This window comes from Puma concolor, chromosome C2 (assembly GCF_028749965.1).
Source record: "Puma concolor isolate L17-30 chromosome C2, mPumCon1.1.hap2, whole genome shotgun sequence".
Lineage (NCBI taxonomy): Eukaryota > Metazoa > Chordata > Mammalia > Carnivora > Felidae > Puma > Puma concolor.
This window is the reverse complement of record NC_141675.1, coordinates 153711197-153726269: the sequence shown is the minus strand read 5'-3', so window position 1 is coordinate 153726269 and position 15073 is coordinate 153711197.

The following is a 15073-nucleotide window of genomic DNA, read 5'->3' as shown; positions in this document are numbered from 1 at the left end:
GTCAGAAACAGCCACTAGAGAACTGCCCAGCAGCACATTAGCTTTCCTAGTGGAAGCCTGGCTGTTGCCACCACAACTCCTTATTACCTAAGTTAACCAGGAACCAAACTTCTGAAACTCTGCCAGAGCTGCCTTGGAACAACCAACATGCCCGTTGCCCTTGTTTGCAGAGACCTGCAGTTCCCCTACAGTTCGACCTTGGCCACTGACTCCCTGTGCTGACCACCTCCTGGTTCTGAGGGTCAAGATCTAAGGCACATACAACGTCCAGGGTCTTGTAAGCGGGGTTCCCTGGTAGGTAGCTGCTATCCTGGAAGCCCCACTAAGAGGGAGTGGAGATAGCAGCTGGGTGAACCAGTGAAAAATCCACAGCACTAACTAGCTTAGTGATAGACGGAACGCCTCTGTCTACAATCCCAGGTCTCAAAGTGTGGCTTCTGTGGTGGCTTTGCTGTACGGGCGTTGGTCTTCCAACATACCCCTGATTTTCTGTGACTCTGGACCAAACAAAGATATAAAAAACCCCACAGTTCTTTCTTGCACTAAGTCCACAGCGTCTCTCAAATCCCCTTCCACACAAGTTAATTTTCTCAGATGAAATGTTTCACCAGCAGTATTTCCTCAAACCCACCATGTCACGTCCCCTAGGACCCGCTAGTTTTTTTTTGGGGGGGGTACTTAGAGTTTCTGGATGGAAATACAAATAAGTGGGGATACCAAGGAGAAATTAATTCTGGCCACAACATGGTGGCGGACCGGGGGGCACCATTTCTGGGTTGTTATGGGTCCTGCAGGCATGACCTGAGAAGAGAATCTGGGCGAGGATTGTCTTGGGTAAGTCCGTTAACCTGTCTGAAGGCATCTGGACTAAGTTATCTCTCAGCGTATTTCAAGAGATGATGTCCTATGATTTTATGAAATTACAAAGTCATTTATGTACATATTAGAAGAAAAATTTTTTCCTGACAAAAACGATACTTGACTTTTCCACAGATGATGCCGCAACAGCTGGGCTTCCACATGCAAAACAATAAAGGTAGAACACTACCTCATACTCTACACAAAATGAGTTCAAAATCAATCACGGACCTAAATAGAAGAGCTAACATGATAAAACTCTTCAAAGAAAGCACAGGAATGAATCTGGGTGACCTTGAATCAGGCAATAGTTTTTTAGATTCAATACCAAAAGCTAAAGTGATGAAAAAATAAACCTATAAATTGGGTTTCATCAAAATAAATTTTTGTGCTTCAAAGGACATCATCAACAGAGTGAAAAGACAAGCCACAGAATGACAGAAAATATTTGCAAATCATATATATGATGATGGCCTTCTGTCCACAGTGTGTATAAGACATTAGCAACTCAAGAACAGAAAGACAAGTGATCCAATTGAACAAAAAAATGGACCAAGCGTTTAAATAGACATTTCTGCAAAGAAATCATACAAATGATCCATAAGCACACGAGAGGATGTTTGACATCCTTAATTGTTCAAGAAATGCAACTCAGAACCGTAATTTGATACACTTCATACCCACCAGGAAGGCTGAAATTAAAAAAAAAAAAAAAGACAGTAAACGACAGGTTTTGGCAAGGATGTGGAAAAACTAGAACTCTCATCCCTCATAAAGTTGGTGGTACTTTAAAATAGTGCAGGGGCAGGGGTGCCTGGGAGACTTGGTTGAGCGACTGACTTCGGCTCAGGTCAGGATCTTGCAGTCCGTGGGTTCGAGCCCCGCATCGGGCTGTGCTGACAGCTCCCAGCCCGGAGCCTGCTTCAGATTCTGTGTCTTCCTCTCTCTCTGTCCCTCCCCAACTCGTCCTCTGTCTCTCTCTGTCTCTCACAAATGAAGAAACGTTAAAAAAAAATTAAAAAAATAAAATAAAATAGTCCAGTGGTTTTGGAAAACAGTTTAGCAGTCCCTCAAACATTTTAAACATAAAGTTACCATATTACCCAGCTGTTCTACGCCATGAGCATTGAAAATACATATCCACACAGAAATTCAGACACAAATGTCCATATAAGCATTATCCATAAAAGCTAAGGAGTGGAAACCCCCCCAAATCCATCACCTGATGAGTGGATAAGCAAATGTGGTATACCCTTCCTTGGAATGTTATTTAGTGATAAAAAGGAAAAAAAGTACTGATACGTCCTGAATATGGATGAATCTTGCAAACATAATGATGTGTGAAAGGAGAAGGAGCCAGTCACCAAAATGCCACATGTTATACGATAACATTCATGTTAAAAGTCCGTAGTGGGCGAATTCATTGAGACAGACACCAGATCAGTGGTCAGCAGGGGCTTAGAGGAGCCGGGAGGGGAGAGATTACTAATGGCACAGTGTTTCCTTTTGGGGTGGTGAGAATGTTTCAACATAGAATTATGATTATGTTGCACAAATCTGTGACTTTCCTAAAAACCAATGAGAACACTTTTCAAAAGTGAACTTTGTGGTATGTTAATTATATCTCAATAAAACTATTATTGGAAAAGTAATGCATGCCATTATTTTTCTGAATTTCTCAAAAAGCATCGTCCGCCGAGCACAAATGCATTCATAACGGGCTTATTGCATGAGGTATAATCCTAGTTTCAGTTCAAAAAATATTTTTTTTAACTGAGATACAATTGGCATATGACATTATATGAGTTTCATGTGTACAACATAACGATTTGATACTTGTATATATTGTAAAACGATCACCACAGGAAGTCTAGTTAACATCCATCATCATACGTAGCGACACACTTTGTGTGTGTGAGGAGAACTTTTAAGATTTACTCCTTAGCAACTTTCAAGTATACAATACAGTATTATCAACGATAGCTACCGTGTTGTACATTATATCCCCAGGTTTTATTTATCTTACAACTGGAAGTTATAAACTTTGACCACCTTCACCCATTTTGTCCATCCCCTCACCCCCTACCTCTGGCAACCACCAATATGTTCTCTGTATCTACGATTTTTTTTTTAGATTCCATATATAAGTGAGATCATATGGTATCCATGTCTTATTTTACTTAGCAAATGCCTTCAGAGTCCATCCATGTTGTCACAATGTCAAGATTTCCTTATTTTTTTATGGCTGAATAATATCCCGACGTTCCATTATACATACATACATATATATATATACACACACATACATATATATATACCTACATACATATATATACACATACATATATATATCACATACATATATATACCCATATCACATTTTCTTTTCCATTCATTCATCATCATTCATCAGTGGACACTTAGGTTGCTTCCATGTTTTGCCTTCTGTAAACAATACCATAATGAACAATGATCATGGTGGTGCGCACATCTTTTTGAGTTAGTATTTTTTTTCCATCAGGTAAATATCCAGAAGTGGAATTTCTGGACCATGTGGTAGTTCTAGTCTTACTTTTTTGAGGAACCCTCATACTGGTTTTCACGGTGGCTGCACCAATGAACATTCCCACCAGCGTGCACAAGAGTTTCCTTTTCTCAACATCCTTGCCAACACTTATTTCCTGTCTCTTTGCTAACAGCCATTCTAATAACTGTGAGGTGATACTTCATTGGGGTTTTAAGGACTGCACGACACTGGTTTTTGAATTTCACAAAAAGCATCGTTCGGCTGGCGTAAATTTATTTGTGATGGGCTCATTGCGTGAAGTAAAGTCCTAGCTTCAGGGAAAAAAAGAAATTTTAATTAGAAACAATAACAAGTTGAAAGTCTAAATTAAGAAGTTTTCGAAAAGCAAACCAAAAGAAAGCAGAAGAAAGGAATAATAGAGAAAAGCGGTAATTAAGGAGTTACAAATTTAAAAAATAACAGACATAATAAATTCAACTAGTTCATGGAAAAACCCACAATAAAGCAGACAACTCTATTCAAGAGAAAAAGGGAGAAACACAACTATAAACATATAAACGACAAGGGGGAAATAACGATTGAAATAAAGGAAGTTAAAAAACAAATAAGGACTTCTACCTCTGACCATGAAGGAAAAGAAGGTCCAGACTTCCCCTTTCACTGCAAACAATTTGAAAATGGGACAAAGTAGATTAGACAACTGTTCCCAGACACTGGACAATAAATAGCACAGTGCTGCGATCCCTAATAATAGAAAAACAAAAGAGAGAAGTCTTATGATTGCCCAGCTTCCTGCCTACAGGCATTTTTTAAACCCTTGACACGGGAGAGGCAACAGAAACAGAGTCCAGTGGCCTCATGAGTTGAAGAGAGAGCGGTCAGAGTTCAGGGAGGCTGGGGCCACATGAAGTCACAGGGCAGAGTTCCAGATGGGAGGGAGCTTTCCAGAAAAGGAGCTGCAGACATCTGCATACAATCTTCTTGTTTGCGGAGTGCTCAGCCATTCCAGGGTACAGCGAACCTTAACAGAGATCAGAAAGCAGTGAGTGGGGTGTCGTAAACTGACTGAGTACCAGAGTCGCACAGGGAAGGAAGGGGGACATTTGAATTCCGACAGAGTGGAAAAACCTCCCTGGCGCATTAACGGAAGGCCCCAGAGCTGTCATGCCACATTGTTAGGACTGAACTCTTGGTGGAGCGAGGCTATTCTAGACCTTCTTTTGGCAAAGCTTAAAACCAGGCCTCACGAGGATCTGGTCTTCAAGTAACTTAGCTGCCTTCCAAACTAGAGTCCACTACTTTATACAAGAAAACAAGATCCAGACATAAAACATAAAATTTGCAGTATCCAGCAAAGGTTAGAAGAAGCCCCCCAAATAAATGTCCAATAACTGGGAGAAATATCAGTCTTTAGAAGCAAGTCAGAAATGACCGAGATGATGGTATTAGTAGATAAAACAATTACACCAGAAATTATAACAATTTTCAATATTTAAGGGGAAACAAACTTGATAGGAGAGAGACAAGATAAATTTAGAAGAATAAATGGAAATTTAAAAGACAAAGAACATAATAACTGAAAATTTTAAAAAATTAATGGAAGGAATAATAGTGTGTTAGATACGACAGAATAAAAAGTCAATGAACTTGTAGATATAACAATAGAATTTATCTAAAATGAAGCCTAGAGAAAAGAGACAAAAAAAAAAAAAAAAAAAAAAACCCAAAAAACCCAAAGTGAGTTTCAGTGATCTATGGGAAAAAAATCAAGCTCTCTAACATGATGGTAATTGAAATCCTTGAAAGAGAGAAAAGTGGAAAATTATTTGAGGAAATAATGCATCCAAATTTGGTGAAAATTATATAGCCAGAGAAGCCCCACAAATCCAAAGATAAACACGTACACCATGAAACATCATAATAAAATTGCTGAAAATCAGTGATGGAAAATTCTTAAAAGCAAAGAGAAAGTGGGCATATGTACAAAAGAACAAAGGTAAAAATGACTGCAGACTTCTTGTCAGAAACTATGCAGGTGAGATGACAAAAAATGAGATATTAAAGGGACCTAAGTAGACTACTAATAGATCATAGATAGATAGATAATAAGTTCATAAGTTCTGGCTACCTTAATTCTTAATATTCAGGGAAAACAATTCCTTGAAAATGTAAGTAAATTAAATCTTTTTCAGACAAACACAAGCTGCAAGAATTCACTTCCGAGAGATTGATCTGCAATAAATTGAAGCCAAGTTTTATGAAACCTGAAATCTCAGACGTATACAAAGAAATAGAGAATGCAAAAATTTGGCAAATACATGGTAAATATATATTTTTTGCCTCATTTAAAAGATGTCTTCAGAGAATAATTGAATATTTAGGACAAAATGTAAAACTGTATTGTGGGTTTAGTATTATGTAAGAAATAAAATGTGACAGGGGCACCTGGGTGGCTCAGTCAGTTAAGCATCCAACTTCAGCTCAGGTCATGATCTCACAGTTTGTGGGTTTGAGCCTCACATCAGGCTCAGTGCTGACAGCTCAGAGCCTGGAGCCTTCTTCAGATTCTGTGTCTCCCTCTCTCTCTGCCCCTCTTCTGCTCATGTTCTCTCTCTCTCTCTCTCTCTCAAAAATAAAATAAAAACATAAGAAAAAGACATAAAATATGACAATAACAAAATAGCACAAATAGCATATGGAAGAGAGAAGTACAATGTTGTAAGAATTATACATTATATGTGAAGTGGCATAATATTTTTCCTATGTGGACTGTGATAAAATTGAATAACATAAATCTTAGAGTAATCACTTTAAAAATGATAAAACAAAAAGTGTAGCATATCATCCAATAGTATATACAAAAGAACAGTAATATATATATATATATATATACATATATATATATGTATATATATAATCCAAAAGAAAGTAGGAAAAGAGGAAAAAAATAAGAAAGGGATGGGACAAATAGAAAAAAGTAGCAAGATGATAGATTAAAATTCAGTCACATTGGTAATTATAACAAAAGTAATGGTCTACATTCTAACTAAAGACAGAGCTTCTAAGATTAATATACGTGATCGACAAAAACATACTTTAAATGTGATGATAAAGATATGTAAAAGTAAAAGAATGGAAATAGATATACCATGCAAACAATAATCCAAAGAAAGCAAAGTAGCTGTGAAAGAACATGGATTTCAGAAAAGAATATATAAACAGAGATAAAGAATTCACCATAAAAACATGACAATCCTAAGTGTGTACAGGTACAGTAAGTAAATAAAGCAAGAACTGACAGACCTGGAAGACTAGGCAAACTAACAATTATAATTGGAAATTTTAGCGCTCCTTCCTTAATAATTCATAGAACGAGTAAACAGAAAATCAATAAGGATAATTTTATTCACCAGCTTGAACTAATTGACACAAATACATCTACCCAACACTGCAGAAGAGCCATTCTTTTCAAGTACGTGTAGAACATGCACAAAGACAGACCATGTGCTGAGTCACAGAATAAGCCTTTAAAAGGATTGAAATCATACAAAGTTTATGCTTTGCCTAACAAAAGAATTTAGTAAAGAGTCAACAACAGAAAAATGTCTGGAAAATCTCCAGAAATTTGAAATTAAACAACATACTTCTAAATAAACCATGGGTCAAGGAAGAAATCAAAAAGAGAATTAAGGATATTTTTAACTAAGTAAGAATAAAAACATAACAGATCAAAATGTGTGGGATACAGCTTAAAAATTATCTAAAATATCATCTTAAATTTCTAGGAAGAAAAGCAAATTAGACTCAAAAATAGGTAGGAAATAAATATAAAAGTTGAAATCAATGGAATAAAAAACAGAAAAGAATAATAGCATGCATGAAATCCACAGTTGTTTCCTTGGGAAAAAAATTCAATGAACTTGATATACCTCTAACTAGACTTATTCAGAAAAAAAAAAAAAAAAAGACACAACTTACCACACCAGGAATGAAATAGAAGTATCACTGCAGATCCTACAGACCTTAAAAAGATAAGAAGGAAAAAATTACAAGCAATTTTACTCCAACTACTTTAATAAATTAAAAGAAATAAATTCTTTGTCATAATGTTACTTTGGTTGTATTAAAGAATGTACTTATTCTTATGAAATACATGCAGAAATATTTTCAAATAGCTCAGCAAAATTTTGTATATTTGAATGTTTTGTTGAACATTTGTATTTTCATAATACAAAGTTGAGAAATATAAACCAGGCACAAACTCTTATCAGTGGAGAGGCTCTCACTCCAGGCTTGTCATTTTAAATTTTTTTTCAACATTTTTTATTTATTTTTGGGACAGAGAGAGACAGAGCATGAACGGGGGAGGGGCAGAGAGAGAGGGAGACACAGAATCGGAAACAGGCTCCAGGCTCCGAGCCATCAGCCCAGAGCCTGACGCGGGGCTCGAACTCACGAACCGCGAGATCGTGACCTGGCTGAAGTCGGACGCTTAACCGACTGCGCCACCCAGGCGCCCCAGGCTTGTCATTTTAAACAGGCTGATGACAGGAAGGACCGTGTCATGACCTTTCACCCAGAGAGCAGTGTCACAACCCTCCCTCTGGGTCAGGATGAGGCTTCTCCGTGGTGCTGGAGCCTCCTACAAGATGGACACAGACAGGAAGGACCTAGGTCACTGGAGGCCAGGCTCGCCCTTCCATCAGTAGCGAGGGCCAACAAAAATAGTGAGCAGCTTTCTGTAGATGTGTAGCCACTAACAACAACCTGTAAATGGCCGGGCAGTCAGCATGGGCCTTGCTCTGTAAACAAAGGTCTGACCTGCTTAGTTCTTCCCAGAGGTCAGAAAAAGAGGCCTTGACTCCCACAGACATGAAACTGTGGTCTAATTGGATACTAATTACTCATAAGAGCTTTGTTTACCCAAACTTCCCATATCCCAAGTTTGGTAGTTGAAAGGAGGGCATGCCTGAAGAAGCAGAATCAGTGCTAGGAAAATGGCACCGATCTATCCAGTCCTGAAAGTCCTTTTCCAGAAATGATGTCGCTACTTGCGCAACAATAAACAATACTCGGTTGATAAACCCCACATTCAGGGGCTGGGAACAGCTTTCTTATGTTCCCAAGGGGCTGTCTATTTGGAATCGGGTAACATTGAAAGTAAGAGTCGTTGGCCATCTAAGGCCAGGTTGGATGAGACCAGAAGTTCCCATATTTTGGAATATCTCTTTGTGATGAGAGCATCCGTGAAGGACCCAGACTGTGGGGAGTTCCCAACGTTAGGAACCTACAAGACGAGGCCTGATACCACGAGTCTCCTCTTGGCCTCAGGTCCTGCCTGCCGCTGCGCATCCAGCCGCCCTCTTCGTCTTGAGGGGACGCTTGAGAGGGAGCGATGGGTGGGAGGAGACCCAAAATATCTCTGCAGATGAATCCAGCTACTCATTTCCTGATGACCTGCGTGTTCAGCAAATGGGGCACCTCAGTGGTTCTATGCTCTCACTGCTGCAGGTGCAGTGGAGAGAAAGACAAAATACACTGCAGCTTTTATGCAGCTCACATTATGGTGCATATGGTAAAGTCAAAGTTATTTAAATAAAGAGAAGATGTGAGGAAGACTTTGGAAAATCTGGGCTCTCATGCCAGCTTTGAAGCTGGCTGGTTGGGGCCTGGGTGAGGAGTCCCCTGACCACCCACAGACCTCAAGGTCTCGTCCAGATTTCCAGGAGCAGCCCTTCCAGCCCCATCTTTGAATGAGGGCCGTCTTCCCCTCCATCCCTCTGTCAGCGGATGCCCAGCCTGTAACGCGTTTGGTTAACGATGGAAGGGGGTCCCTCCCAGCTTCCCCACTCTGACCATCTTTGGCCTGAAGGACTGGAAACTTTCCTCCAAATGGAGAAAAGTCCCGGTGGCATGTACATTCATTATCCACACAAGGTGACTGTTCCTTTTGGGAAATGTGTGCCTTTTAACAAGTCAGGGCCGTTTTTAAGGCAGCCTGTCCTGGCATGACGGGTCGCCGCAAGAGGCACAGAGGGACACAGGGCTCTGGGTTTGTGTGGGGCACTGTGTGCCACTCAGGTGATACGGCAGCAGACAGGTCTCCTGGGTACCTGTGTCGACAGGGAGGCTCCCTGCGACAACCATCATTTCATCCCTTGGGGCCTCAGGGTGGAAACATCAAGGACAACGCTATAGAAACGGTCCAATATACCATGATTTCTTTAATTTCCAGAACATGATAAATATTGTAATGCTAATGTACAAGACTGGGATCCAGAACTCATAGACAACTTGTACAGATTGATAAGAGAATTCAAACAAACCAGTTTAACCGTGGGCAAACATCCGGGTAGCTGCATTACACTAGAGCAGGGGTCAGGAAATGAAAGTCCCAGAGGCCAGATCTGACCCCTCAGCCTCTTTCTAAATAAAGTTTTATTGGGGCGCCTGGGTGGCGCAGTCGGTTAAGCGTCCGACTTCAGCCAGGTCACGATCTCGCGGTCCGTGAGTTCGAGCCCCGCGTCGGGCTCTGGGCTGATGGCTCAGAGCCTGGAGCCTGTTTCTGATTCTGTGTCTCCCTCTCTCTCTGCCCCTCCCCCATTCATGCTCTGTCTCTCTCTGTCCCAAAAATAAATAAAAAACGTTGAAAAAAAAATAAATAAAGTTTTATTGGTACACTGCCTGCTCGTTCATTCATATATTGCCTACAGCTGCTTTTCCCTACAACAGAGGGACTGGGTGGTTGGAGCGGAGACCAAACGACCTGCAAACCCAAGATATTTACTATCAGCCCCCTACAGGATAATATGCAGACCCCTGTAACAGAGAAAACCCAAGAGGCCAATAAGCATAGGGAAAGGTGCCCAACATTATCAGCCAACAGGAAAATGCAAATGCGGCCCACAGTGAGATACCCTTGCACACTCACCAGAATGGCTAAAATGAAAAAGACCGCCACCAAGTGTGACAATGACGGGGAACAACGGCAGGTCCCGAACATCGACGGTTGAAGTGTAAAGTGGCACAACTTTGGAAAACAGCGTGACCGTGTCTCGTACAGCTGAACATACCGATGTCCACGGCCAGCATCCCTGGGTGTGTACTCGGGGAAGTGAGGGCCATGGCCGCCGGGGGACATGCATCCAGTGGTCATAGCACCATTGTTTATGACAGCCCCAAACATAAAAGCAACTGAGAGGTCACCAACTGCAGAGGAAATCAACCTCATTGTGGTATAGCATGCCACGGGACAGTATACAGCAATAATAATAATTTTTAAAAAGCCAAACTATTGCCATACACAAGGACATGTCATAGACACAATGTTGAGCATGAGAAAGCAGGTCCTGGAAGGCATAGTGGATGATTCCACCTCTAACTTTTAAATTAAGTAACACGTAGTGCCAGAGGTCAGAGCTGCAGTTTCCTCTAGGGTTGGGGGGGGGGGATTAGTTATTGAGGAGGGGCCTGCTGGGCCTGGCAGACTTGGCATCTTTCTCTGGAAGAAGCTTCCATGACTGCAGAGCTATGTAAAAGGTCACTGGATAATAGTTAAGTGACCCGAGATTTGAGCACCCACGGTAGAAGTGGTATCTATCGATAAAAACTAGAAATACTAAAGGAAAAAATACGGGGAATCCATCTGGCCTTGAACCTTACGCCAGCAGGGGATACTGCAGAGTGAAGTTTTTTTAATTTTTTTAATTTTTATTTTTTTAATTCCAGTTAGTTAACATGGAGTGCTGTTAGTTTCAGGTGTACAATATAGCGATTCAACACTTCCATACATCACCCTGTGTTCATCACAAGTGCCCTCCTTAATCCCCATCACCTATTTCCCCCATCCCCCCACCACCTCCCCTCTGGTGACCATCAATTTGTTCTCTGTAGTTAAGAGTCTGGTTTTTGTTTGTTTGGTTTTTTTTTTTTTTTTGGTCTCTTATTTTTCTTTGTTTTTGTTTTTTAAATTCTACATAGGAGTGAAATCATGATACTTGTCTTTTTCTGACTTATTTCATGTAGCATTATACTCTCTAGCTCCATCCATGTAGTTGTACATGGCAAGATTTCATTCTTTTTTATGGCTGAGTGATATTCCATTTATATCTTCTTGATCCATTCATCGACCAATGGTTACTTGGGTTGCTTCCATAATCTGGCTATTGTAAATAATGCTGCAATTAACACAGAGGTGCATGTATCTTTTCAAGTTAATGTTTTCATGTTCTTTGGATAAATACCCAGTAGTGAAATTACTGGATCATATGGTAGTTCTATTGTTAATTTTTTGAGGAACCTCCATATTGTTTTCCAGAGTGGCTGTACCAGTTTGTATTCCCACCAACAGTGCACAAGCGTTTTTTCTCCACATCCTCAACAATACTTGTTGTTTCTTGTGGTTTTGATTTTAGCCATTCTAACAGGTGTGAGTTTTGATTGTAGTTTTGATTTGCATTTTCCTGATGATGACTGATATTGAGCATCTTTTCATGTGTTTCTCGGCCTTCTGGATGTCATCTTTGGAGAAAGGTCTATTCATGTCTTCTGCTCATTTTTAATTTGATTATTTGTTTTTTGGGTATTGAGTTGTATCTGTTCTTTATATATTTTGCAAAATAACCCTTTATCAGCTATGTCATTTACCAATGTCTTCTCCCATTTGGTAGGTTGTCTCTTAGTTTTGTTGGTTGTTTCCTTTGCTGTGCAGAAGCTTTTGATTGATGTAGTCCCAAGAGTTTATATTTGCTTTTGTTTCCCTTGCCTCAGGAGACATATCTAGAAAAATGTTGCTGTGATCTCCACTAGGAATTTTATGGTTTCAGGTCTCACATTTTGGTCTTTAATACATTTTGAGTTTAGTTTGTGTATGGTGTAAGAAAGTGGTACAGTTTCATTCTTTTGCATATTGCTGTCCAGTTTTTCTCCATACTATTTGTTGAAGATACCAGCTTTTCCCCATTGGATATTCTTTCCTGCTTTGTCGCAAATTAATCGACCGTATAAATGTGTGTTTCTTTCCGGGCTCCCTGTTCTGTTCCATCGATCTTTGTGTCTATTTTTGTACCAGTACCATGTTATTTTGATTACTACACTTTCCAGTTTATCTTGAAATCTGGGATTGTGATACCTCCAGTTTTGTTTTTCTTCTTCAGGATCGCTTTGGCTAGTTGGATTTTTTTTGGTGGTTCCATACACATTTTTAGGATTCCTTCTTCTAGTTCTGTGAAAAATGCTGTTGGTATTTTGATAGGGGTTGCCCTAAATCTGTAGATCGCTTTGGGTAATATGGACGTTTTCATATTTTTTCTCCCAATCCATGAGCGTGGAGTATCTTTCCATTTGCTGGTATCATCTTCAATTTCTTTCCGCAATATTTTATTGTTTTCAGAGTACAGGTTTTTCACCTCCTTGGTTGAGTGTATTCTGAGGTATTTCATTCTTTTTTGGATTCAACTGTAAATGGGACTCTTTCTTAATTTATCTTTTGCAGAGTTAAGTTTTAACTAGAATTCAAACTATCATACCTTTTAGGTTTTGCCATCAGAAAAAGTAAAATTTCAGAATGTAGCTGTGCATCGGTGCTAAAGTCCTCCATCGTAACCTGTTCTCTTCCCTCCCCATGCCCTCCCCATACTCTCTCCATACCCTCCCCTCCCCATTCCCTCCCCTCCCCATTCCCTCCCTGTCCCCTTTCTCCAAAGTTGAGAGGACTAACGGGGGGGGGGGGTCCCCTGACCCTTCAGCCTGATCTCTGAAGGGGACACGTTTTAAAGCACCTTCTGAGGGCACCAGGGGCCCGGGCTGACGCTGCCCCATGGGCCAGTAACAATCAAGAGCTTTCTTCTTCACTCAAAGGGGAATGTGGCTGCGGTAACAGAACACAGCAGACCACAGAACTGCAGGACTGGATCCTCCCCCTGTTCTCCAGGCCGCAGGGGTGGGGTGAGGGTCCACCCGGGCTGGTCCCTTCTGGGGGCCCCAAGGGAGATCCGTTTGGTGCCTCTGTCCCGCTTCTGGGCTGCTGCTAAGCTGGGCGTTCCTGCAGTCCCTGCCGGGGGCTCGCCTGCCTTCCCCGCTGCGGGTCTGGGTCTCCTTCCTGTGCCTGCAAGGACACCGGTCACGTCGGATGGGGGGGGGGGGGTCCTGCTCTGGCCCCTGTGACCTCATCTCAACTAACTACATCTGCAAAGACCCTATTTCCCTATTTCCAAATAAGCTCACGTTCTGAGGTTCCGGGGGGACACTGATCAAGCCAGCACGGGCACCAAGCACCAACAGGGTATGTCTGTCACCTCGCTCTGCATGTGGCAGCAAGACCCGCCCGTGACCGCATGCTGGAGAACAGGACACCCGTCTGGAAGGTGGGGAGGCCAAGGCTGGAGAGCAGGTTGCCACGGTGATTGTGTCTGGGGTCCATCATGGCCCCCTAGCTCCCGCCGGGTCCTGTCCTACCCCCCTGGGTCTGTCGGTGCACCCTCCACACCGGGCTTGTGGGTGGCCGGCGGCCTTTCCTCCTCACCCGCGAGTCTGGGGTCCATGACGGAGCCTCGGAGCGGCCTCATGGCTCCGGGAGGAGGTAGGAGAGGCCCGTCCTTCTTGGGGGGGGGGGGGTGCTGCCCGAGAGTCCCGGGCGAGGCAGCCCAGGACTTGTCACCCTGGCAACGGACGGAGGCCCCTTCAAAGCCTAACCCAGGGCAGTGATTCACACAGCTGCCCGGGGGTTGGCCTTTGGTGCAAAGACAAGAGTTCTGGGGGGTTTATGTCAGCCGGCGGCAGAGCCTTCGGGGGTCAGTACCCCCCCCCCCCATCACGTCAGGAGGGTTCCGTGGGCTTTGGCTTTGAGAACCACACCCGGGGATCTCCCGGGCGTCCCCGGCAGGGGTGAGGCGGGAGCAGTCTGGGCCGCGTCCGGCAGCCGGGACACTCTCGCCCGTCTCAGATGCACAACTACTCGTCCCCGTGAGCTTTGTCTCCCTCGGAAAGTCAGCCCATAGAGCCCGGCATCAGCTCTGCGGGGAGATCTGTCTCCGGCCTCGTCTTTATAAATCTTAACAGACGGGAGACGAGCGGCCTTTCCGTCTCACCCTTTCGGACCCACACGGGCGCCAGGGCGCCACGGCTCCGCTGTATTCGGCTCCTCGCCTTCCGGCCTGGGTAGCATTTCCGGGGGTCGGAGGACCGGGGCGCCAATCCGGACCTTCTTCCCTTTTCCCTCCAGGCTCCTTGGAGGCGCCCAGCGGAGGACTCCTGGGCATGCGCGGTCGTATCCTCCCCTTCGGCCGCTCAGGGCGGGCGTGGCCTCGGGTCCGGGTTTCCGAGGCCCCGGAGGAGCCGTCAGTCCGAAAGGCGGGGAGAGGCATTGCTGGGGACAGAATGGCCCGGGTCCTGCCCCTGAGGCCTCCCCCTTCCCCAGAGGCTGACCCAGGAGGGGTGGGGGGTGCCCCCCTGCGCACACAGGAGCTGGGAGCCCCCAGGCCCAGGCGCTGCTCCCAGGAGGAGCCCGCCGTGGGCGGGATGGGTCAGCGGCCAAGGCCGAGCCCTCAACTTGCCGTCCCTGCCGTGGCCCCTGAAGATGTTCGGACGCAGAGGAAAACAACGCCCCCCAGGACCCCCCAGGGAGGGGGCAACTGTAATGGACAGTGGGGGGCCCAGAGGGAAGACGTCCTGCAATCTCAGCAACGGGGA